This window comes from Lissotriton helveticus, chromosome 2_1, assembly GCF_964261635.1.
Source record: "Lissotriton helveticus chromosome 2_1, aLisHel1.1, whole genome shotgun sequence".
In the NCBI taxonomy this organism is placed as follows: Eukaryota; Metazoa; Chordata; class Amphibia; order Caudata; family Salamandridae; genus Lissotriton; species Lissotriton helveticus.
The window spans coordinates 912,739,787-912,767,509 of NC_136059.1; the positions used below are offsets into that span (position 1 = coordinate 912,739,787).

At 45.4% G+C, this 27,723-nt stretch overlaps 1 protein-coding gene across 6 annotated transcripts in view; it reads right to left on the bottom strand.

The window, feature by feature from the left end:
• NXNL2 (nucleoredoxin like 2) overlaps positions 1-27,723 on the bottom strand; it is a 223,341-nt gene that overhangs the window by 21,108 nt on the left and 174,510 nt on the right. The window contains exon 2 of one of the 6 annotated variants that reach the window (XM_078675650.1): positions 21,401-21,503. The exons of the other annotated variants lie outside the window; for them this stretch is intronic. The gene's annotated coding sequence lies outside the window, so the exon portion shown is untranslated. The remainder of the gene's footprint in view (positions 1-21,400; positions 21,504-27,723) is intronic. 6 annotated transcript variants of the gene reach the window in all.

A 27,723-nucleotide genomic window follows, 5' to 3' on the forward strand; every position in this document is an offset into this window, starting at 1 on the left:
CTTTATGGTCTTTAGGCTCGAGCCATCCGATTAAAGCCATTTCTGACTCAGATTCCACGGATCCTGCCTCTTATTTATTGAGCTATCTGTTTTGATTAATGTATAGAAAAATAGTACCGGTAATTAATTATTTATTTACCACATAAATGGCGCCCGAATAGGGACGAGCCCCTTCCCCACGCGCCGGCGATGTAACGCAGGCCCCCTGACCCTTCTACAGCCGTGACGGAATCTCTACCGTGCACGTGCAGATATTTCTGCTTCAAGTCTCCCTCAGGCCCACGGAGGAGACGGAGACTGCGGTCCGGCATCCAGACGAGGCGGTGAGGAAGGCGGGTCGTTCCGACCAGAGCCCAAGCCGAGAGAGCAAGGTCCGAGGTATCCGGAGGCCCACCTGTAACCGAAGCCCGAAGCCCGAAGCGCATGCGTAGTGCGTAGCAGTAACCAGACGTCGTAGCAGTCCAGTCCAGTCCAGTCCGAGGCCTTCAGTTTGCTTCCCGGTGAGTACCGTTGCTGGGGGTATCTAGACGGGTGTTCATTAATTTGTGCCCGGTCCGACGGGTTTGGGTACACAGATCCGGTCCGACGTGTTCACCTAGGTGGATACGGTATGACGTGTCTCTTTAGGAGACCGGTATGTTCTGTACTGTTTTAGCAGTGCATCCAGTAAATCTAGTAAGTCCGTTCTCGAGAAATTCAAGTATTGTGTTTTTCTATGTATCAGGTAGTATTCTGTTTGAACTGTTATTAATGTGTTCTTAATGTCGTGGTATGAATGATTGTTTTGCTATTCATTATTGTGTATTGTGTATTGTGTTCAAGTTCAAGTCAAATATGCCGCTATTTTCGAAGTTACGTCAGATAAAAACCAGAAAAGGGTTACTCGAAGAATCAGTACCTGTCCCTCCTAGGGACAGTCCTGGACATTTTATGTATCACAAGCATGGCTTAGATGCCATACTGTATCTAGATTTATGGGTTGACTACACGAAACATCTCGAAGAGAAATATAGATGGCCTGTTTCAGGTACATGGGATGCCGAGTGCATCATGCGAGTAGAAGAAGCATTATGGAAAAAGAAAGCCAGACAGTCTCAGAAAGATGCCATCGAGTTATGGCGCAAAGAATCTCATAAAAGAACCGAGAAAGAATTCAGAAAAGCAGAATTAAGTAGGGAATCCTCAGGAAAAGCCCAAGAAAGGGAATTAATCGAAGAAGGTGAACGAGTTAGAGCAGAACAGTCAGACAGACAGAGAAATGCCCTTATTAAAGGTATGTATCCTCTTCTCGCCGAGGGTTTGCCGAAGGCGACCCCGGAAGCACTCCATAATTTTCCGCCACCCTTGGTTCCGACTAAGCTGCGTCATAAACCGACTGCAGCTGAAATTTTCCTTTCTTCCTATTTAGACGATACTGTTCCCGAATATGCTAACACTAATCCTATCCCGCCAGTCCAAGCTCAAGTCCAGCCCCCTGTTAATAATGTAATTCCTGTGCCTCCAGTCGTTGGTCCTGTCCATGCGCCAGTCCCCCAGGATCAACCCACATTACGTATCCCTACTTTGCCAGTCACGTTACCAGCAGCCGCACATTCAGTATTAATTGACGATTCCAGTTCAGGAGGGGCAGGGGGAGGTGCTCCTACCACCCCACCCCAAACAAAGCGCCTGACGCTGAGAGATGCAGCATTGCAGCGTACGCCAAAAGTGGCTACGTTTGACGCCCTCAAGAAGTTTCTTACTGATTGTAGATATGATCCAGTGCCAGGCGAAGATCACATGATATTATACTCCGTACGTTTACAACGGGTTGCAAACTTCTTGATCACCATATCAGATATGAAAGAACATTTAGACAGAATATATCATTTTATCCGAACAGGGGAGAACCCAGGAAGTATTCACGAAGCTATGGCACACAGGAAAGTCGAGATTCAAGGCATGATTTTGCAATTTCTGATAAATTGTTTAATAAGAGAACAGGATCGTCCTGATAAAAGTCCAGAAGAGATGAAAGTCCTGACAAAATGGAGTGACAATATAGCAGACGGAAAACACAAGACACAAAATAGTATAGAAACCATGTACAGAAAGATCCGGAGAGAAATTATAAGTATACACGAGAAAGAGAAAGCAAGAATAGTAGCAGACAAAGAGAATGATTCTTCAAACGAAGATGTAGACACCGAGAATACCAGCAGAATAGCGTATGTAGGTAGAACGAGACTTTCCGATAGACACCCACGCCTAGATTACAAGAAAGTTTTTCCTCCTCCAGTACCAGAACAGTGTTCTCTTGAACAAGTATTCCAGGCTACCGATAAAGTTCTGAAATTACGAATAGGTTACCATGAACTTAGTACCATGCATGAACAAGAACTAGCCCGATCAGCAGTCCGATGGGTCAGTGATTCTGCCACGTTTCCAGACGAAGTAGTGGCCCAAATGTTTTTGAAACTGCCCCCAGCCGAGCAACGACTAGTGGGTATGTACATGATCCAGCACCTCATTACACTGTACGAGAGTCAGCACTCCGATCCAGGTCCCTTATATAATGTATTGAACGAGTTACTCCTAAACAGATGGAAAGGTCTAGGTACCGATCTAATTAGTGTCATTTTAGAACAGCGCCACAAATACAGAACGTTCCTGACTCCGCATTTTGTTCCTGTTTCACCTCCATTCTACATAGACAGACAGAATCCATTACGAGAAGTGCATCCAGTTAAGGGAGAGGGGGGTAATCTCGAACGAGTATTTGTTTACACCCCTATCACGAAAATAGAACTTCTAGAAATGAAAAAGTTAATACCCTGTCACGATAAAGATCCAGCAGGGTTCCATCGAGAATTAAAAGACATGCTCCGTATGGGAGAATACACGTATCCTGATATCATCAAAATTTTAAAGGTCCTGTTGCCCGCGGGCATATATGAAAAACTTAAAGAAAAAGAATGGGAGGTGGGAGAGAAAAAGATAGATTGGAGCGCGTTAGAGACCGAAGATAATGCACGAGTCCCAGGTACTGGTCTTGGGGATAAAGCCAAAGAGTTGCCCGAACTGTTAATACAGGTCTTGCCAAGATTACTAGCCACGAAAAAGGAAGATTGGGATGCCATCTCAGCCTGTAAACAGAAACAAGACGAAGACACTAGTGATTTTTATTCCATATTTGAGAAATGTTTCATTATTAATAGCGGTCTGAAAACAAGTAGTGAGTCGTATCCACATCTTTTTGTTACCAAACTAGTTGAGAATTCTTTACCGCAAGTTAAAAATAGAGTATTGAAAGTCGAGAGTACTTGGCAAGCTAATACCCCATCTCAAATGCTCCAGATGTTGCAATATCACCAGAATAGAATCAGGGAAGAGCAAGAACATGAAAGGAGACGTATGAAAGACACAAAAATGAAAGTACTAGTTGCACAGTCTGTCCAACCAGACAGTCAGAAGAGGGGTCCGAATCAGACTAGTCATTCTGCAGCTCCTGTTAAAGGGACCTGCAATTACTGTAAACAGCCAGGTCATTATATAAACGAATGTGCAGTTCTGAAACACAACATAGCTACAGGTAAGACGAAAGAGAGACCACGTCCTCCTAGACAAGAACAAGTTACGCAGAATGCCCAGCCACCGCAGAACGCACAACAGACAGTTACAGTACCGCAGCCTATAGCTGCCACACAACACGTTACACAGCAGATGTACCAGTACGCACAGTCAGATTATCCAGAATATCAGCAGTATTCATGAAATAGCCTAGAGAGGGAGGTTGGCTTGCCTCTCATCGAGGTTCCTGTAGATCAAGAGGGTCCCTATGTACACAGTCAAGTATTAGGGAAAGACAGAAAGTTTCTGATTGATACAGGGGCAAGTAGGACTACCATCAGTCATGACGAGGTTCCAGGGGCTCCACTCTCAGGCTCAAGAAATGTTTCCCTTGGATTTTCAGGAAAGCCTATTGTTAACGAGATATCGAAACCAGTTTCCCTAGCAGTTGGTCCATTGTCCCGAACTACAGACTTGTTACTTACGAAATCTTGTCCAGAAAATTTACTAGGTATTAAGACACTGAAGGAATTAGGAGCAGTCATATGCTGTTCCCCAGAAGGGGTGAGATTGTTTTTACGTGATTTTAAAGGTCATTATGTATTACGTGATTTTGATCCAAGATTATTGAATGTACCACAGCATTTATGGGCGCAAGGTCCAACAGATGTAGGTTGTATGCACATTACACCATATCGTGTCACTCTGAAGCAAGGTGTTGTATTACCACGAATCCGACAGTACAAATTGCCACCTGAGGCTGTAGCAGCCTTATCAAAAATTATTGACGAGCTCATTGCTCAAGGAGTGGTTGTAGAAACTGACTCCAATGTATGTAATTCTCCTATCATTCCGATTCTTAAACGTACTGATCCAAATGCACCTCCAGTTTATCGATTAGTGATTGACCTCCGAGAACTTAATAAATGTATCATACCCCAGTACCCAGTGGTTCCAGATATTTCTTCCCTATTGACTGCCATTGATTCCGAAGCTACGTTCTTTACTGTTATTGATCTCAAGAACGCATTCTTTAGTGTCCCCATTCATCCAGACAGCCAGTTCCTTTTCGGATTCTGTTTAAATGGAAGAAGCTATAAATTCACACGAGCTCCTCAAGGTTTCACAGAAAGTCCTAGTATTTACAGTCAAGCACTTAAGAGACAACTAGACAGTATTCACATGCCAACTGACACTGCCCTGCTTCAGTATGTCGATGATCTATTAATTACAGCCCGTACAGAACGTGACTGCGAACGTGCGTCACTTACAGTCCTATATTTTCTGGCCGAGATGGGGCACAAGGTGTCCCCTTCGAAGCTACAATTCTGTGTCCAGCAAGTGGTGTACCTTGGACACTTACTGTCCAAGAGGGGTAGACAGTTGACACCTGACCGCATCCAGTTAATAGCACATCTTCCACAGCCCAAGACACAAAAGGAGGTACGAGAATTAACGGCCTCAGTTCTTACTGCAGACAATGGATTCCTCAGTATGCATATCTAGCTAAACCACTGATACAGTTAACGACACAGGAGGCAGCGACATCGACTGTCCTCCCTTGGACCCAGGAACATACACTTGTTTTCAATGAGTTAAAGAAAGCTTTATGCCAAGCACCTGTTCTAGCGACACCAAACTACAGTAAGCCTTTTACACTTTTTGTCACTGAACGTGATGGTACTGCATTATCTGTTCTCACACAAGATCAAGCAGGACAATACAAGCCTTGTGCTTATTTCTCTAGCACGTTAGATCCAGTGGCCCAGGCTTTGCCTGCGTGCCTCAAGTCAGTTGCAGCCACAGCTCTAGCTATCAGACAAAGTGATTCCATAGTGTTAGGACACTCTCTGACAGTACAAGTTCCACACTCCGTGGAAGTTCTTTTAAACCGAACACAGACTCAGCACTTGACTATTGCACGTTTAACAGGATATGAACTGACATTGTTTCAGCCACACATAGAAATCAGACGCTGCAACATTTTAAATCCCGCTACACTGTTACCCTCAGTTACTTCAAGCCCTGCCACACATGACTGCGTGGAAGTTATTAACATCATGACAAAGCCAAGACAAGACTTGACTGACATTACATTACCTGATCCCGACCTAACACTTTATGTGGATGGTTCATGTATGAGAACAAGTACAGGAGAACTAGTCGCCGCGTATGCAGTGACTACTGAAACTGAAGTTATAGAAACACATCGTATTGACACCCTGTCTGCTCAAGCAGCAGAGCTTGTCGCTCTGACCCAAGCCTGCATACGAGCCAAGAACCTGAAAGTAAACATATATACAGATTCACGTTACGCATTCGGAGTCGTTCACGACTTTGGAGTACTCTGGCAAGAAAGAGGTTTCATGACCTCTCATGGAGCCAAGATTCAGCATGGCCCCCTCATCCAAGCTCTGTTAGAAGCAATACATTTACCGAAAGCCATTGCCATTATGAAGTGCAAAGCACATACGAAAGCCACTGATACCATTTCCCAAGGTAACGATCTAGCAGATCGAACAGCCAAGCTTACAGCTCAGACTCCAGACATTCCAGTTAACACGATCAAGACAGATATTCCAGAACAGACTACTTGTATGACAGTTAAAGACCCTACACGAGATGTACTAGACATACAGTCACATGCTACTCCCGATGAAATCAAGAAATGGTCTGAACAAGGAGGGGTCCAGACAGATCAGGGATGGTTGACGAAGGGAAAAGCCACATGGTTTCTCCCCGACTCGATGGTTCAAGTCATGATTAATACCGCACATAGTCCAGCACATTTAGGAGAGAAAGCCATGTTAGACAGCATCCAGAATATTTGGTTTAACAAGCATTTACGAGCAGCAGCCAAACAGAAAGTACGTACTTGCATGATATGTTGTCAGTTCAATCCAGGTAAAGGTATTCCGGTGGAACAAGGTGGATTCCATCCTCCTGACCACCCTTTTGAAGTCCTCCAGATGGATTATATTCAGATGGATCGATGCCGAGGTTTCAAGTATGTCCTCGTAGTAGTATGCGCTTTGTCCAGATGGACAGAAGCATATCCAGTCCCAGATTACACTGCCGCGACCACTGCCAGGCAGTTGGTTCGTGAGTTTTTTCCCCGCTATGGTTTGCCCAGGGTCGTGTATTCAGATAACGGCCAGCCATTCTCATCCGAACTCATGAAACAAGTATCCCTTCTGTTAGGGTACCAGTGGAAGTTCCATTGCGTACGACACCCCGAGGCAGCTGGCCTCGTCGAGAGACATAATCAGACTCTGAAAATCCGCATTGCCAAGGTTTGCGCAGAAAAAGGCGTAGATTGGATGGTAGCTCTGCCAGTCGCCCTTTTTTACATGAGAATGGTCGCACACTCCCGTTCAGGTCTGTCCCCTTTTGAGGTTATATTCGGTCGTCCCCCGAACATGTGGGGTACACCGATGCCCCGTAAAATTACAGATGTTGACAGTAATATGCTGACAGATTACCTGGCTTCCTTGATGTCTGCACTACTCTCTTGTCGTTCACAGGTCGCTGCTGCCTTTCCAGACAACACGCAAGTGAAACCGCACGAGGTCGTTCCAGGCGATCTAGTGTTGATCCGGAATTTTGATCGGTCAAGTCCGCTGGAGCCCCGCTGGAAAGAACCCAAGCTCGTTTTGATGACCACAAGGACTGCAATCAAGGTGGAGGGCCGCAAAGGCTGGCTTCATTCCAGTCACGTGAAACGATTTCATGGACTCCGTCCAAAGACTTTTTTCAAAGACTGCCCCGTTCTCAAGGACTGCCCAGATACTGACTCTAAACTTCCCCTGTTAGAGAAAACTCCGCAGCAGGAGTATAAAATAAAGCTCCGGTCTAGCAAGTCAGATAGTTTAATTGTCTAAGTCCCTCTCGGGTGAAGCGGTTAGACTAGGTTCCTGACATGTATGAGATAGACCCCCATAGTGAGAGAGTTAGTCAAAACTCTAAGAAAATACGTTATTGTAAGAATTTGCGCAGTCGATGCGTAATTACTTTACTGTTTATGTTATTTCTGAGTCTTACGGTTACATGCATAAGTTATGTTTTACATGTATATTTTCCTCCTATTAATTCACATGTACATTTGTCTTCTAATGATACAGTAGAGCACACCTTTAGTGAACTACCTCCTCATGAGTTGTCCTACAGACTTGCCATGCGCAACAATACTTTTATCCGAATGTTACACTATTCACACCAGACTAGCAATACCACTAATTGTTGGGTGTGTGGTCGACTCCCCCCTTTCCAGACACCGAAGGGAGTTCTGCCACTCTTTCCCTATCCGTTTTCACACAATGGTTCGTGTGGAGCATGGTTTACGATAACGTCATCCTCAGACGACAAGTCCCTTCTGAATAGAACATGTTTCCCAGACAAGGAAGGACTTTCCCAAAGAACAGGGTTAGATCTAGAAAATGAAGTATATGATCTAGGTAATTATTCCTCGAATTTCATGGTTTTGAATGTTCAGTCCGAGGCTACTCCAGACTTGCCTGCTATTACAGTCTTACCAGTGAAAGGTGAATTATGTGTCAGAAAGAATGGTTCAGTACATCTAGGACATAGTGATTGTACTACTGTGGTCGAGTATAGTGATGGTGGGAAATCTAATTTCAAAGCCTCACGTCATTCGTATTTTGTGTGTGGTCAGACCGCATATGTTCGTCTGCCCCTAGATTGGGATGGAACATGTTACATTACCTTCCTACTGCCACCAGTTTTTCTAGCCCCATCTGATTATCACAGAAACACACATCTAGTACACATTAGACATAGAAGGGAGACTGAGTCCCCAATTGTCGATCAAACTGAAACTGCCTTAGAACAGTATCAAGACTTCAATAAAGGTTTCTTTTTCTTCATAGGTCCTGTCCAGAATAGTAAGCTAATACGTAGGCTAACCAGAACCCTTGAAGCAGTAGTGAATGAGACTACTTCCGCCCTAGGTAACTTAACTGAAGAACAATCTGCTATGAGATTTGTCGTGCTCCAAAATCGTCTCGTCCTTGACGTCATACTGGCCGATAGGGGCGGAGCTTGTAGAGTCATCGGATCTAGTTGCTGCATTTTCATTCCTAATAACGCACCGTCTGTTTATTCAGCTATAACCAGACTTCATAAAATAGCCCATCAGTTACACCAGAATCCAGGCACCTGGACATGGTCCGGTTGGCTCTGGAGTATAATATCTGCCTGGGGATGGAAAGTATTGTCATTCCTAGGAATAGCAGTAATGATCATATTCAGTTGCTGTCTCTGTTTACAATGTGGCCCTGCGATTTGCGGCTTGTGCGCTACCTCTTGTATTCCTAGTCCTAAGTCCCGTTCCAAGAAGATTCGAGACGAGCAAATGGTGCTCTATGAACAGATAGATGGTATCATGAATATTGATGTTTCCTGAAGGAAACGTAGGGCACAAGGAGGGAATGAGGAAAATTTAATTTTGCCTTGTCATGTGTCCCTACGTGTTCCCCATAATATGTTATATGTGCATGATCGATATGCATATGTTCCCCCTTGCCCGAATAAAGACGCAATTATGGTTGTGTCCAACGTTAGTATGCTAGTTTCCAGTTCTCGTGAAAGCAACGAGTATTAGGCCTATGTTGCCAACATTTTACATTATGCACGTTAGATTCATTGAATTGTCCCCGTTTCTAGGCCTCAAAAGGGCCCGGACACCAGATTCCAGCTCCAGTCTCCTGAACCCACTCCGAGGAGCGATGCAGCCCCTCCCGCATCCCTGACACTTCGCTTACTTTCTGCCAAGCAGCGCGGTGCCCGGCCTGGCCTGCCTGCCTGTCTGCCAAGAATATGTTATGCCTCTAGTTATCAGTTCAGTTCCCCGTCTTCACATTCCTAAGCTAACGAACCGCATAAACATCTTCAGCTATAGTCTAGTCTTCCTGTCTCCATGCAAGAGAATTACTGAATTAGTATCCATAAGAAGATTCATAGCACACGCAATACATGTAGAATATATGCATGCACCAGCCTGAGTGTCAAGTAGCCTTCGCCCTGATAACTTTTAGATTCTATCAACATGTTCTCCAAACACCAGATACCAGATATGCTATAGGCACATGTCGTCCTGACATCCCAGACTTTAGTCTCCTCTTCTAGTGCAGAAGTCAGAGCCCCCAGTTCTCCCTAGTTACACGTCATGGCCCGTTTGCGCGCACCAGTAGGTTAAAGGTTCCAGCTGCCCAGGTAGCCCCCTCCATGTATCCACCCATTTATGACACTTCTGTGACGTTTTCATCACATGTCTACGTGCACGCTCTGTGCACGCCCTCTTTGTACGCCCATGTGTTCTTATCTTACGTTTGTCACTTGTTACGCCTACTGTATTCAATGCAATTGTAATGTTTTCCTATATATACTATGTACTGTTGATGAGACGTTGCAGCTGCCATTCCTTCCATTGAATGCCACTTTATGGTCTTTAGGCTCGAGCCATCCGATTAAAGCCATTTCTGACTCAGATTCCACGGATCCTGCCTCTTATTTATTGAGCTATCTGTTTTGATTAATGTATAGAAAAATAGTACCGGTAATTAATTATTTATTTACCACAGTACACCCCAAACATATACACCTCTAAAATTAGATCCTTCCTTAATTAAGCCGTAGGTTCATACATGCAGATGCTTGCATGCCACACTGAAGTACAGCTATCACCATCAGAGAAAAACACACAAACAGCAGCATGTCCCAGAGAAATCACACTACAGCATGCCAACAGAGGAAATGCTACAATACACACTATGACACTAAAATATGGGTTTTAAAAAAAAGTTTTTTTAAAATAATTTTTATTGAAAGAATGAACACAGTAAGTAAGCATTACATAACTAGGACAACAATGTGAAATAGGAATAAAGATATATTGCTAAAGTCCATTTAGAATGAATAAACAGCATAGTCACACTTGCAACTATTATAAGAAAAGGGTATAATTATGTGAAAGGAGGAATAAGAGTATTATAACCTTGTAATATCTTAATAAAAAAGTGTGTTCCAAAAGATAAAAAGTTATAAAGTCTGATTAATTTTGTGACAGAAAGTAAGAAAGAAACGAAAAAGAAAAGGAGAGAAGAAGAAAAGAAGGGAGAGGAGAGAATCAGAGAAAGAGAAAACATGAAAAGGAGGAATAGCGAATATTATGAGATAGATGAGTGTGAGGACAGGAATGTTGTAAAAGGTAACCATAATAAATCTAGCATAATATTTTGATAAAGGGAACAGTGGGAGAGTGATGCAATTCTGTCTTTATCACAGATTAAATTCCACCAAAGCATAGAAGATATTTTAGAGTTGTCTTTCCAACATGTTAATATAACTTTAAATGCAACAGCAATAAAAAGGCCAAATAAAATAGTTTTTGATGGTATTTGGTCAAAATTGGGAGACATAGGGGCGTGGCTACGCGAGCAGAGATGGCGGTCGCAGCTTGCTAGAGCTCCCGCCGGCCCGCCGATTATCCGACGAATTATCCTGTCCCCAAACCCACAAACCCACTACCGGACCGCGACGGACGTTCCTACAGGCGCCGGGTGTCATCCGGTGGGCTCAGGGGTGATCTCGTGCCCCCGGACAGAACCGAGCAGAGAGGGGCGAGGTGCGGCCTGGTGGTCGCGGAGCAGCCGGGGCCTCGATTTTGGCGAAGCGGCAGGGTGCGCTGCCTGGCCCGGGAGCGGCCGCGGTGTTGGCTGTCCCTGAGGCCGCGACACTACAGGCGATCCTTCACCTGGGGCCAGGCTGGGCCGGAGAGAGGCACAGGCGCCACGAGTGGACTGTGGCAGCGGAGGCGGCCTGGTGACCTGGCGCAGCCGGGACCTCGATTTTCGCGGCCTCGTGTCGGGCCGGGGCCGGCGGCCTAGAGGAGTGACTGGCATCCCCTGGAGACCCTGGTAGGAGGCGGACAGACGTAGGGCGACCGGCCCGGCGAGCAGCAACTGTAAGTAGTGGCCCTCCCCGGCCCCCCCCCCCACCCCCCGGGCCCACTATTCAGTGACATTATTGGCATAGCAGTGCAGGACGCTGGGAGTCCTCGCACCTCCTGAAAGGCAACGTGGGCCACGGGGGGGCCCTGGTCAGCGGCGGCTGGGGGGGCTGTTCCTGGGGGAAGTGGCTGAAGCCTGCCCCCCCCCCTAATTCTCAACTGCCACTAGACCTTACCGAAGAGGCTTCTTTCGGGTCTCCCTGACTGTGGACCGGCGACCCTAGTGGCCCTCATCCACCCGGGCGATCATGACCAGGGGAGGTGGTGGATCCACCAAGCAGGTGACCATCGACAAATTTACTGGCCCCGGTGGGGGCCCTGGATCATCGGGGGGTGGTCCATCAGGAGGAGGGCCGGACAATACAGCCCTTATGGCGGCTATAACCCAGTCGCGAGACATGCTGGACGCAAAGATAGGGGCAGTTGGCGCAGACGTAACCCTGTTGCGCCAGGATCTTAGGAACGCAGTGGCACGAATCACGGAAGCCGAGTCCAGGGTGTCAGTGGTGGAAGAGGATGTAGGTGCCCTGAAGAAGAGAATGGCGGCGATGGAGGACGCGCAGCGGACCACAGCGCTCCGGGTGGAGGATGCTGAAGGGCGGGCACGGCGTAACAACCTCCGTTTTCTCGGCTTTCCAGAGAGCTGTGCCAAAGGCAATATGGAGCAGTTTCTCACACAGTGGCTGGAGTCATGGATGCCCCCGGGGTCGCTGTCTGCCTGTTTTGTTATCGAAAGAGCACACCGCGCCCTGACACAACGGCCGCCTGAGGGCGAGCGGCCTAGGGCAGTGATCGCTAGGCTGTTAAATTACCACGACAGGGACGCTATACTGAGGGAAGCCATATCCAAGGAAACCCTCCTGTTTGAAAGTCAAAAGATCATGATTTTCCCTGATTACACTAGACTTGTGCAGCAACGGCGCCAGTCTTTTGTGGCGGCTAAGGCTAAGCTGAGAGGTCTTAAGCTACAATACTCCCTGCTGTACCCGGCGCGCCTGAGGGTGATATTCCAGTCACGGACATTGTTTTTTGATACCCCAGAAGACCTTTTCAAGTGGACGGATGAAACAGTGCGGGTCAGACCGAATCCTCAGCCAGGACTTCATCCAGGCACCCCTGAGGGTTCACCGCGGGCGCAGAGGGACCGAACGACACAGAATGGGCGGTCCAAACGCTCTAAATCACGCAGGCGTGCGGCCTCGGTGGATGGCTCACTGGACGCTGGCAGACCAGAAGACTCGGAGCAGTCGGGAACAGATCACTGAAGTCTCCGGAGCCTCGGCTCCAATTTATTGCTAGAAATGCTGAGACTCCGGGCTGGGTGCGCTGAGTCGCTTGTGACCTGTGCACTACTGATCACTGTGCAGCTCTGAGATAGTACTGTTTTGCTCTCCTGATTGGGGGGAGAGTTCTTGGTGGGGTTTGGGACTTGGGGACTGCGATATAAGGGCTACCACTCCCCTAGTTGTGAGTGGGATGTCAAGGGGAGGGGGGTGTGTTTATGGTTTTTCTGCTTGGGATGTTGGGATCCATTGGTGTGGGTGGGCCCGGGCCCTCGGTTTTGGGCTCGAGACTGCCCATGCCGCGACAGGTACTTCATGGTTCATTGAGGTATAGGGTGGGGGGAGGCGGGATACGGGCGGTCGGGGTTGCGACTGCTGAGTTGGGGGAGGGAACTGTTGCAGATCATGGGACGAAGGGGTTGATAGTTTTTCTTGGGGTAGTTAGCGTAATGCATGTGTGTACCAAAATGATGCTTTGTGTGGTGTGTGGCGGGTGGTGCGGGCCTGGGGGGCTTTTATGGTGGACTCCGATTGACTATGGCTGAATCGATCGACCGACTCCCTGTAGACTTTATGCGGGTGGTTACGTGGAATGTCAGAGGATTGTTAGACAAGATTAAACGGGGGGCGGTGTTGCGATGGGGGAAAAGGGAAGCGGCAGATGTATTACTACTTCAAGAAACTCACATGATGGGCACTAAGGCACTGGGCCTACAGAGATTTGGATATCAGCAGGTCTTCCACGCGGGGTTCTCCAGAGGATCCAGGGGGGTGGCTATACTGATACACCGCAGGGTGGCGTATGTGCACGAGAAGCAGTGGGTGGATCCTCAGGGTCGCTACCTGTTTGTTAAGGGCATGGTGGGCACGGAGCCGGTGGTGTTTGGAAGTGTATACGCCCCCCCTCCCCTGCAGTGGGCCCTGGCAGAGCGGCTGTTTGCGGTGTGGGAGGATGTCTCTGGATCACTGGCAGTGGTTGGGGGTGATTGGATTGACGTGATGGACGTGAGTGTGGATCGCCGGAGACGTCAGGAGGTGACTGGCACCACCCCCCCCTCCCTTCCGCCCACCAGATTGCATGCCATGAGTGAGGGGCTAGGCTGGGTGGATGCTTGGCGACATATGCACCCTGTAACCCGAGACTATACGTATGTCTCGGCAGTGCATGGCTCGTTCTCGCGGTTGGACTATATGTTTCTACCTGGAGAATATTTGTGTAGGGTGAAGGGCGCTGACATCTTGCCAAGGGGCCTGTCCGACCACTCCCCGGTTTCGGTTAAAATAGATCTCCATCGGAAACGGCAGCCGTTTAGATGGAGGATGTCCTCGTGGCATCTCCTTACACCGGCGTACGCTAAGCACTTACGAGAGACTATTGACCATTATTGGCGGGAGAACCTAGTGGAGGGTGCCGATGTAGGTGTGGTGTGGGAGGCTATGAAACCTACTATACGGGGAGTCGATATTGCATGGTGCTCGGCGGCCCGTCGACAGCGACGAGAACAAACTGCGGAGGCAGCTGCCCGAGTAGCGACCCTCGAACAAGAACACAGTACCGGTAGTGATGGGGTGGATCTGCGGCTGCTCCTGCAGGCACAGCAATCATATGCGTCCCTATTGCTAGACGAAGCCGAACAGGCGTGGCTCGCCACCAGAAGTAGGGTGTATCAATGGGGGGACAAGTCGTGTTCCATGCTCCATAGATTGTGCCAACACAATTTCCAGCCCCTCGTACTACCGGGTCTCACGAACGACAACGGAGACGTTCTAACCGACCCAAACGAATTGGCGGCAAGCTTCGCCACGTACTTTACAGACCAGTATGCCCCACGTGACCAATTGCCTGAGGGCGACTTAGCCCGTTTCTTCGAGGAGTTCCCACCGGTGCCGGTGTCGGACGAGACCAGGGAGGCCCTGGATGCACCCCTCACGGCGGAAGAACTGGGAGACGCGTTGGGGCAACTCAACGCCGGTAAGGCCCCTGGACCAAACGGCTACCCATGTGAGTTTTTTAAAAAATTCCATGTGCAGCTGGGATCGCACTACCGCCGAGCGCTGGAAGCGGCCCGTACCCGGGGTCTACTGCCACCGGACTGGCGCCATGCAGAAATAGTGGTCTTTCAGAAGCCTGGCAGGCCCCCAGATAGCCATGATTCCTACAGGCCCATCTCCTTAATTAATACTGAGGCTAAGATACTGGCCAAGGCCCTAGCGAACCGTTTGGCTCCACACATTACTGCCTTAGTCCATTCTGACCAGGCAGGCTTTATGCCCCGAAGGGCGACGCGACACAATATCAGGCGTGCACAGGCGGCGATCGACGCTGTTGGAGCCCTGGGGGACCAGGCGGCGTTGTTGCTGGCCGATATCAACAAGGCCTTCGACTCGGTTGGCTGGTCATACCTATTTACCTTGCTATCTTGGCTCAACTTAGGCCCGGTCTTCCTCTCCTATATAAAGCTCCTCTACACTGATGTTACTGCCTCGGTGCGGGTCGCCGGGGCGGTGTCAGAGACATTCCGCATAGGCCGAGGGACCAGGCAGGGCTGCCCGCTCTCCCCCTATCTTTTTGCACTGGCCATGGAGCCCTTGGCGGCGAGAGTGCGCCAGGATGCGCAGATACGGGGCTTTGTATGGAATACTACCCTGTCGGACAAGATCGCGCTGTACGCGGATGATGTCCTCTTTTTCCTCACTGATTTGCAACGCTCGGGCCCACGTGTCTTGGAGATCATGCACCAGTTTGGAGAGGCCTCGGGCTTGTATCTCAACCTCCACAAGTCCACCCTGTGGGTGCTATCAGGAGACCCGGTGACAGACCCTTGGGCCTCGGGATTGCGAATGGCCACGACTGGGCTGAAATACCTCGGAGTGTTTCTCTCGGACTCGGCTGACACTGCCTGGGACCGTAACCTGCAGCCCGTCTGGGAACGAGTTCAGTCGGACGTCAAAACTTGGTCTCGAATGCCCCTGACAATCTTTGGCCGATCTGCCATTTTCAAGATGGTTGCGCTCCCGCGCCTACTCTACCAGTTGCAAAACCATCCGTATCCTATTCCACCTCGGTGGTTTAAACAGGTTAACTCAGTGCTGGGCCGCTTTCTCTGGGCGGGAGGCCCTGCCCGGGTGGCATTGCGCACGTGCTTTCTGTCCACCTACTGTGGAGGCCTGGCCACCTCGGATCTGCAGTCGTACTACCAGGCCGCTCACCTCCTTATTCTGAACGAATGGTGGTACTGTGACGGTGGGGACCCGGCCTATGCCCTAGAGCGTGCTTTGATGGGCGATAACTCGCTCCATACCATCCTATACTCACCCCGACTGCGTACCTCGCTGCCAAGGGTTACCAGACTCGTGTTTGCTATATGGCGACAGGCCTTGCGTCGCGTGGGCTGGTGGGGCCGACTAACCGCTGAAACACCTTTATGGCGGAACGGCATGCTACCTGAACTCTCTAAATTGCCAGGCTTCGATGGCTGGGATGCGATAGGTATCTCGCAGTTAGGTCAAGTGATGTCTGGTACGTCGCTCAAATCCTTTCAGACCCTCAGTGCCGAATTTGATATGCCCCAATCTCAATTTTTCCGGTACCTACAGTTCCGACATGCACTGACGCCCAGCATTGCCAACCTTGACTCACTCCCTGACTTTAGCCCGATCGAGGCGAAGGTCTTCATGGGAGATCTTGGGGACAAAAAAGTATCGCGCATTTATCAAACCATGGTCACCCACTGCTCCCCTACTCTTCTCTCACTGAAGGCGACTTGGGAAGTTGACCTCGGCCCCTTGGACGAGGACGACTGGCGAGAGGCCTTGGAATCCCCGAGGGGGGGCGGCTATCGCAATGCGATTCCGACTCATCCAATTCAAGATTCTCCATAGGGCATACTATACCCGAGAGCGTCTGTGGAAGGCGGGCCTGATTGGGTCCCCGGAATGTCTGCGGTGTGGGGCTGAGGTGGGTACGCTACTTCATACAATGTGGTCGTGCTCTAGGCTGGTAGGCTTCTGGAGGGGTGTTTGGGGCTGTCTGTCTGAGGTGTTGGGCTGGACCCTCCCCCGTACTCACCGTCTGGGTCTGTTGCACGTCCTGGAAGGGGTTGGTGGCAATATTTATAAGCGGCACCTGCTCCTACTGGGGCTGGTGGTGGCTAAAAGGGACCTGGCCCGAGCGTGGAAGAATGTGAGCCCCCCCCCCCTGACTGCATGGAAGGCTGGTATGGACTTCTGTATGGGCCTGGAGAGACCTATATTTGAGGCGCGAGGATGCCCCCGCAAACACTTTAAGATTTGGAAGAGGTGGGCAGACTATAGAGATCTGACACTGGACCCTCCAGTGGAGCCAGAAGAGGACCTTTAGCCCCGTACTGGCTGGCAGGGCCCATGTCCACGCACATTACCCACGTCATAATCTTACATCGTTACGGTTAGTACACACATGCATGGGGTTCGGGTGGGTTCCAGGGTGGGATCGGGGAGTTGGGTAGGTAGGTAGCAGTATAAGGTGAAGGTGGGGTAACTGTTTTCTGATATCCTTAATTGCATCATCTTCTTGCTTGGACACTTGGTTAAGTGCTGTGATTGTATCATAATGTTTGGTGGTGTAGTCCTGATTGTGGGCTGCCACTATATTTCATATGCTCATCTTCATCAATAAACTGGTTGTGAAAAAAAAATTGGGAGACATAGTGCCTAAAAAGATATTATGAATAGCAAAATGAGCATCACAGGAGAAAAACAAACAACATTTCGACCAAATAACTTTCCAAAAGTTAAAAACCTTAGGACAATAATAAAGCAAGTGCATTAGTGAACCTTCAGAGGAAAGACATGACCAACATAACGATGAAATAGAGTGGTCAATTTTATGAAGAAAAAGGGAAGTAATTACCACTCCATTAAAAATAAAATATAGTGATTGTGTAATGTTAGAAGCTTTAGATGTTTTGAAAATCTTTTGCCATAAACGATCCCATTGATGAATAGAAAGTGATTGTGATAAGTATAGTTCCCAAGATAATGCAATAGGGGATTTACTATGGGTAGTAAGGTGGGAGGATAGGGTTTTATATATAAAGGAAGCACTGTGAATTGAATTATAAGGAACATGAAATCATGGTGTATTAGGGGTAAATGAGATAGGGACAGGTAAATCCTTGTAGACAGGTTTGAATAATACGAGACAATGTATTGTATTGTTGAATACAAGAGTCAGAAAGATTGAATTTCTCTTGAAGTTGAATGAAAGGCATGATCAAATTATTAATTAGAATTGGTGTACATAAAAAATGCCCTTTTCCTTCCAATGTTTGTAGTAAAAAGATTTGTGATGAAATTTAATGTGCTTAATAAACCATATGGACGAGGAAAGAAAAGATTGATAAAGGTCGAAATCTTCGAAAAATAATGTGTGTATTAGGTGGTGAGAGTATTTTAAAATAGGATACTTGGAAATGAAGGTACAATTGGACATACACATAATATCCTGAAAACAAAAGTCCTGTAACAAGGAGCATTCAACAACAACCCAAGTTCGGATAGGCAGATCTAGATAATCTTTGGACATAGCATAAAATTGACAAATTAAAAAGGCATTGTAATACATTTTAAAATCGGGAAATCGAACACCACCCTCTGGCTTAGGACGAATTAATTTAGAAAGAGCAATACGTGCTCGTTTACAGTTCCATACAAATTTGGTGCAAATAGAAGTAATCTGAGAAAAATAATAATTAGGAATTTTAAAAGGTAGCAATGAGAGTATAAAAAGTATTTGGGGAACAATCCTCATTTTAATCGTCTCTAGTCGGCTCCACTAAGATAAAAATAATGATTAAATCAGTGATATTAGGATTATTTCTAATACTTTCAAGAAAGGGTTCCAAACAAAAGAGAAAAAGCAATGGAGAGAGTGGACAACCCTGACGGGTACCTCGTTGTGGATGAAAATAAGGGGAGAAAATGCCATTAACAAATACACAAGCACGCGGAGCAGTATATAATAATTGAATATAAGTAATAAACCTTTGACCAAAGCCAAACCATTGAAAGTATAAAGCATAAATTGACAATTTATTCGATCAAAGGCTTTTTCAGCATCAAGTGACAGGGCAGCTAAAGGAGTGGAGTGCTTCTTACAAAGGGCCAGAATATTTGAGACATTCTAAGATTGTCAGAGGCAAGCCTGCCTTTAACAAAGCCAGACTGGTCGGGAAACATCATTTACTACGAAGTCATTACAACGCTTACGTTTACAACGGGTAACTTACCACGCAAACGTCTTTTCAACGCGGGTGCATTCCACGACCGTCTTTACCACGCAACGATCAATCCTTCAAGTCTTCCTTCGTCCTGCGTGTTCATCATTTAGTAAAAGGAAAAATGAAAAAAAGGAGGCTTGGGGGGCTGGGGGGTCTCCCCCCACAAAATGAACAAGCGGAATGTAAAAAAAAAAAGAAAACTTAGAAAAAAACGATAATAAGTGTCTCTGACGATCAAGGAAAGAGCCGACCCAGCGACGTGGCGTGTCCGTCATTATAAAAGTCCTATCTCTATTTTTAAAGACGTGTTACTTTTGACGCTCATTTCCGTGAAGGGCTGCTGGTAAAAGGCGTGAAGAGGTGAGATAAGGATCAAAAGTTAAAACTTAAAAAATTATTTAAGCGCATTGTAAATTAAAACAAATTTAAAATGTAAGGTAATATGTAGTATTGGTTTGATATAAACAACAATATTTTACTTTGTTCAGCAGTTTTGAAAATGTTTTTGTAGCCTATCAGCATCATTATGTAAATTTAGAAGGGACGTAAGAGGTTAGTTAACGTAAAATTTGCGGAGTAGAATCCTGCGTTATCAATTGCTGCGTGGTAAAGACACATGCGAAGTAAAATTTGCGTGGTAAAGCCATGCGTGGTACAGGTAAGTGTTGTATAATCATATATTCGACTGGTCTGGTTTGATAAGAAGTGGGATCATGTTTTCTAAGCGTGATTCAATCAGAATTAATAAGGGAAATGGGTCGAACATTTTTACAGAAGGAAGAATGCTTGGCTGGTTTGGGAATGACAATAATAAGAGCTTCTAAAAAAGAACCACATGCTTGAGAGTTTGCAAGGAATGAGTTAAAAAGGTTTAATAATATTGGTGTACAAATTGAGGAGAAAGCTAGGAATAGCTCAATTGAAAAAACATCTGGCCCGGTGTTTTGGCCTTTTTTAAAGATTTAAGAGCATTGGTTATTTCTTGAAGGGAGAGATCATTCTCAATAGGTAAAAACGTATCGGGAGGAGAATAAGGTTTGGGGATATCTTGAAAAAATGTTTCCAGGTCTTTTTCAGAAGGATTAGTATCCTCTGTATATAGAAGTTCATAGTAGGATTGGAAGGTATCAATAATGTCAGAATCAAAGTAAAGAAGTTTGTTAGTTGTTTGCGAATGTATAGGACCAATATTCTTACATTCTGACTTAATTTTTTGATAGTTTGCCAACATTTTCACTGCTTTATTTTGGCCACCATGAAATTTAGATTTAATCTTAAGGAGGATATTATAAGCATCAACAGTGGCAATTGTATTTAATGTAGATATGGCTTTAATTAGTTCTTGTAGAACAGAGGAGGATTTAGAGGAAAAGTAACTGTGTTCCAGGGTTTTAATTTTTAAAAGTGTTTCCTGATATTTCGTTTTAAGTGATTTTTTTTCTTTGCAGAATAAGCAATGGTAAATGCTCTAAAGGAGGCTTTAAAGGCATCCCAATTATTATGAACTGAGGTATCTGAAGGTTTATTGAATTGAACAAATTAATTAATAAAAAGAGGTTATTCCGATATAAAAATTGGATCTGAGAGTAGGTGATTATTAAAACACCAACGGCCTTGTTTGCAAGTGGTAAGTGACAGATCAAAAGAAGCAAAAATGGGGGCGTAATCAGAGATAAAAATAGAACCATTTTGGAGGCATGGAGACAAGTGAGTAGTGGTTTAGAGACAAAAATATAATCAATACGGGACATAGTATAGTGAATAGGAGAGAAGAAGGTAAATTCAGAGGTATCAGGATTACATGTTTTCCATACATCATAAAAAGGACGAGAGGTGAAGGCAGATTGAAATGCTTTATGATTTTTGTCAGGCTTGAATATACATTTAGACATTCTATCAGAGAAGGGATCCAGCCAATTATTGAAATCGCCACCAAAAATTGTATTAGGATTAGAGATGGAAGAGAGTTTCAATTTAATACAATTCCAAAATTGGGGGTCGGGTTTGACGGGACCATAAATATTAAAGAAAGTGATTTGTGTTTTACCAATTATAGCATCAACCATAAAGCATCGTCCATCAGCGTCACATTCTGTTGATACAATTTGTGCATTAATAGATTTATGAATTGATATACCAACACCACCATGACCGTCAAGAGTAGGAGAGAAAACAATTTGATTAACCCATTGACGTTTAAGTTTAAGAGATTCCACATCATTACAGTGAGTTTCTTGTAAAAAGGCAACATTGATATTAAGTTTGGATAGGTGAGACAATACCTTTTGACGCTTGACAGGATGACCTAACCCACACACATTCCACGAGACAACATTAAACATGGTTGATGGGAAGGGAGGAACATATGGAAACGGGAATAATAAGCTGCAAGACAAATATAAAAGAAAAAGAAACAACATTTACCATATGATAACAACAACACACTCAAAAAAGTAAAAAAGATGGAGTGAGAAGAAACTGTGGGAAGAAGCAAACAGAGAATAAAAAGGAAAAGTAAGAAAGAGGAAGCAAGAGATATATAGACAGAAAGAGTAATCAGATCAAGGAGGAGAATCCAGATTTGAAGAGAAAAAAAGGAATCGGAAAGAGAGAAGCATGGTGACACCAAAGACAAGAAATGGTGGAAGGAGAGAGTAGGTAAGAAGAGGCCTCCTGAATAATAAAGAAATAACAAAGAATAGAGAATAAAAGTGGAGGAAAAATAGTAAGAAGAACAGAGTAATGTAAGAAATCAGAGTAATAAAAAAGAGTAAAGGGTGAAGGGGCATTAGAGAGGTAGAGGAGATAAACAGATAGTACAATATCAAAATAGATAAACCTTTAGAACAATATATATCAATTTGTTACAGAAGAGAAGATTAAACATTAGTATTATTGTTACGAGAAGAGATGTTGTTTAGAAAGAGTCTGAGTTTCTCAGGATCCTCGAATGAGCTTGAGCTTCCTTCATGTGTAATTTTTCACATGCAAGGGTTGAGAATGTCATATTGGATGTTCAAGTGTTTCATCTGAGGGCGTAGAGTCAGAAATTCTTTACGGCGAGCGTTTGTTGCATTGGAGATGTCTTGGGAGATAAAGATATTGTGTCCTGACCAGGTAAGACGACGGTAAAGTTTTACAGCCTTCAGAACATGCATAAGTTCAATGAATTCCAGGAAGAGCATTACAATACCACATGGCTTGTTTAAAGTAGGATGGAATTCGACCCAGATGATGCGCATGTTGTATATTGAGAGGTGAAGAGGGTTGAAGACCTAAAAGTTCTGGAAGAAATTTCTGCAGAAAAGATACCATGTCTGGACCCTCAATATTTAAGTTCATAAAGACGTAGGTTATTCCTTCGATTATGATTTTCAAGGTCTTCCGTGTGGAGTTTCAACTTGTGGATCTCTTGCTCTAATGAAGGAATTTTAACAGAGATATCCTGAAGGTCACCCACACGTTGCTCGAGTTCCGACACCTTTCCCTCCATATTAATCCATTGGTCCTCTATTTGTTTTAATTTGTCATTGGTACTGGACATAAAGAGTTGAAGACCACGTACCTCATCTAAAATAGATTAAAGAACTGGATTTTGTGAGGATAGAATAGGAGAAGGTGGATCATTTTTGTGTCGTTTGGCTTTGCACCTGTTGAGGCTGCTTTAGGATGATCAGTGGCCATTTTAGGCTGGTGGGTAAGTTGATGAGAAGTGAATGGAGCAGGGCGGATTCGGCCCATACACTAGTAAGAAGAACAGCTAGAAACTAAAGAACATTGTACCTCCTGACGATCCAAAGCTTGTTTCTGTTAACTCTATTGAGGCTAATACTATCGTGACTACAAGGGAAAGCATATCCAACAGCAATGCCGATTTACTGGTTGATTTAACAGAAAATACAGATGGGTCTGTACAGGCGAGTCTATGTGATCTGGGTATTACCTGTTTCAACCGTTTTGCGGTATTGGAAGGAGAATCCAGGGACCTAAATGAGGTTCTAGCAAATGGATTGAGGGAGGATGTGGGGGGCACGAATGTTCCAACTGAATGTACTAACTGTCTGAACTTTAACAGGCTAGGTATGAAGAAAATAGAAAACTTGAAAGGGGATCTAACTTTTATTAAAAATCTACTGATTGCATCATTGAAGAAGGGAGAGATGAATGTTGAAAATATCACCCAATTACAGACAGTGCCTAAATTGTTAAATGCCCCAAGGTGAGAACAGCCTCAGTGAATACTCCCAAAATAGCAGGAGGATTACCATCTAAGATCTTTACCCAAACTTCAATGGTTAGTGCACCAAAAGGTCAGATTATGTCTAGCACATTTGCTGAGGTAGTAAGTTCTCGGGGGGAACCATCAAAGCCGAGGGAACTAAAGGTCAACAACAAACCATCTAGTCACCCATCAGCATTTATTAGAGAGGCAAGTGCAAAGCGCTTAGAGACCCCTGGGTGATAAGGCGCTATAGAAATCTAACATACAATACAATACAAGGGAAGCTTGGAGCAAAACACGGTTTAATAATTCACCAAGTACCCAGATTGATACTGTTTACATGACTGGTGTTACTAAGCTTGGTGTCATTAACACTTATGAGAGTAGCGAATCCATCTGCAATAAAACTATTCACTGGCTACGACACGTGAGAGGGTGTAGATCGGTCATTAGGAAGGATCTGATTAAGGTTAAAAGGTTATTCCTCTTCAGTTCATTAACCGACTGTATTGAAATACAGGTTAAGAACCCAGTCATTGCGAAAAACCTACTAAACCTAGAGTTTAGAACATGTCCTCCTAGGGATTCTAACATACAAATTAGACATGCTCCTGTATGGTCTAGGACAATACCTAGGGACGACTCGGTACTCAACAAAATTGATTGACCACCAAAGGTAACCCGCTTTACTCTTGTAGCGCAATCGATTAATATGCCTGAATACCAACCCAATATCACTACAGAATTGACATATGGGGAACCGCTGATTACTAATGTTGAGATGGACCCCGATCAAGGGAAAAACACTAATGATGTTAACAATTATGACTTAAGTAAAGCCCAATCCCCATTTGGACGATCAGCAGAAGCATTACTAGCTTCTGGAATGACCACTAGTCAGTTACCATCTAATAATAATAATATCAAGCTGCTTTCTTGGAACATTGCGGGTCTACAACAAAATATGGAAAACTCCGATTGGAATAATCTGATTGATACTTTTGAGATCTGTATGTTCCAGGAAACTTGGCGCTTGATCCCCCTGTACAAAAATGGATATTCTACCTTCTTTGCCCCAGCAATTAGCGCAGGGAGAGGCCGTCCTTCGGGGGGACTACTTGTGTGGATTAGTGTGGCCCTGAACTGGTCACTCAGGGTGAATAACCAACACACTGGTGACATTTTGCACATCTCCATAAAAGACAACAAGAATGGGAGTTCGCTGGAACTGTTCAATGTGCATGCCAGAGGTACCCCGGGACGCCAAACTTCACCTATTATATCATCACTCGAGGTAGCGCTAGCAGGACTTACCACCTTGTCTAGTGTTATTATAGGGGGTGATTTCAACTGTACCTATGAACCTTTAAGTGAAGCAGACCTACTGGGTTGTAATGAAGAGGATTCGAGACACTGTATACCGACCCTTACTCTGGCGCCAATTAGGAAATGGACCCCCAGAGTGATCCAACTAAACTCGTTAACTTTAGAACACAACTTACGAGCTCTGAATGGCAGGACTACCTCTGATCCAAATGGTGCAATGACTTACAATAGACTGAGCTGCCCTTCTCGTATCGATTATATTTTACTGGACACTAGAACTTGGGGCAGTATAGTAGATATGGAAATCAGGCAGACGCAGGACAGCGACCACAACCCGCTTTGTATGGAAATAAGATGGGGAAGTGGGAGGGTTTTACCTAAAGGCCCCTTATTACTTACAAAGGAGGTAGTTCCATCCAACTGTAATCGTACAATAAAATGGAACAGGGTGAAGTGACAAGAAGATAAGCTAACTAGTATTAAAGAACTAGTTGAATTTGAGATCAATAAGCTTTCATCTTTGACTTTTCTTTGCAAGGCACTGGAAAATGTTCCATATTTACAGATTCCTATAAACCCTAATAGAGAAAATTGGCTCATACTTCATCATTGAGGATACCAAAGGGTATAGGAAGACCCCTAATATTAATATCAAAACGGGGTCATTATGGTTTACGCCAGAATGCAGGAGTAAGAGAAGGGCAATATCAAACTGCATCAGACGTAAGGATGCGCTAGCCGTCAGGGTAGCCAGGAAGGAATATACCATCTGTATTAGACGGGCTAAGAAGGAGTGGGAGGAAGAGCATTGGCAACAACTTAAGAAGGCTGCCTGCCTGAAATACTCGACCCTGTTCTGGAAATTGATCAACAAACTTGAGAGAAGAGGAGTAGAGCCCCTACCAAACCACATAACTGCTGAATAATGGCACTCCCATTTCTCTAAACTATATTGTGAAGAGTTAGGCCCCGGGCAAACCTTCCGGTCATCAATTGACGTAACTACCATTGAGCATGTATCTGTGGATCCCTTTGAACCATGCGAAGTCTACGAGGCCATTACAAGTATAGTTCCTTCCAAAGCACCAGGCCCGGACAGGCTACCTGGTGATCTACTCCTACATGATCCTAAGCTATGGACTGACCTCATCGCCCTGCTAATGAATTTAATTCTCTGTGGATATCCTGTCCCAGATTCTTGGAAGGGCTTGAAAGTGGTCACCATATATAAGAAAGGCAACAGGGAGGACCCTGCCAACTACAGACTGATAAGTCTAATCGACGTTGTTCAGAAAGTAGTTGGCAGGGTTATTGCCAACAGAATAGGTATCTGGCTTGAGGAAGGGAACGTGTTGTCTCATTTCCAGGCAGGCTTTCGCCAAAACGTGGGAACAATGGATCAGGTCTTTAGGTTCAGTGCTATATATTGGAAGTCTTTTCTGTTAAACAAGGGAACCCATTAGGTAAACTAGGACCATGGGTGAGTAATTACTATAAGAAACAAGGGTCCTAGTAGTAAGGCATATTTTTATAGACTGGAGTCAGTACTATACATTTAGTTCACTCTGTGTACCCAGCCGGGCCACAGGTGTTTATTTTACAAAAAGATAAAGACATAAAAGTTTGACATACAAACAAGTGATAGGGCACAATCCTGTACCTATCATTCCAAATAACGAGATACAGAAACAAAAGAAATAAAAGAAATAACAGGCAAAAATAGGTGGAGCCAATTTTGTGACTTGTAAACCATTACTTATCATGACAAGCTCACAATAACAGTCACTACACACATTTTAAACACAATGGCCTTATATGTAGTACTGTTTGAAAAGGTCGATGTTTCGATCCCAAGGCTCCTAATTAAGCGGGATCATCATCAGGACTATTGAGAATAATTGCCTGGTGTATTTCCAACCGAATAATGATTTCGGAGGCTGTTAGGTTCAACGTGGTGGTTAATCAGTTGTCCGAACCTCAGGTCCCGGCACCGCAGACCTGAGGTTCGGACAACTGATTAACCACCACGTTAATCTCCGAAGGGCTCATTCCTTCCCCACCGCGGGACGCCCTGAACTACTAGAGGACGCGAACGGAAATCGCTCGCGAAATTGCTGGCTCCTTAGACAGACCGTGGCTCCTGACTCCATCGAGAGTCTAAGCAGTCATCCATAAGTACGGCTGTACTTTTCCGGCACCAGGTCATCTTGATCATCACTGGGTCCACCACTTCGAAGCCCCGTGGCTTTTGAACCTAACAGCCTCCGAAATCATTATTCGGTTGGAAATACACCAGGCAATTATTCTCAATAGTCCTGATGATGATCCAGCTTAATTAGGAGCCTAGGGATCGAAACGTCGACCTTTTCAAACAGTACTACATATAAGGCCATTGTGTTTAAAATGCGTGTAGTGACTGTTATTGTGAGCTTGTCATGATAAGTAATGGTTTACAAGTCACAAAATTGGCTCCACCTCTTTTTGCCTGTTATTTCTTTTATTTCTTTTGTTTCTGTATCTCGTTATTTTGAATGATAGGTACAGGATTGTGCCCTATCACTTGTTTGTATGTCAAACTTTTATGTCTTTATCTTTTTGTAAAATAAACACCTGTGGCCCGGCTGGGTACACAGAGTGAACTAAATGTATAGTACTGACTCCAGTCTATAAAAATATGCCTTACTACTAGGACCCTTGTTTCTTATAGTATATATTGGAAGTCTGTCACCATCATGAAGGGAACCTTATATCTGGCCTTCATAGACCTGAAGAGCGCTTTCGATCTGGTCCCCCGTGATAGGCTGTGGAGGGTGCTGCTGGACATGGTGTTCCCACTGTATCTTCTGGAGCTTATTGCCAAACTCCATCAGGACAACTACGCTAGAATTAGATGGGGGAATCAGGGACAACTTACTGAGAGGGTGCCTGTGAACAGGGGGGTGCGCCAGGGCTGCGTGATGGCCCCGACCTGTCCGCAGCGTTCGACACGGTGAACCACGGCATCCTGATTGAACGACTACGGAACATCGGAGTTAGGGGGGTTGCGCTCGACTGGTT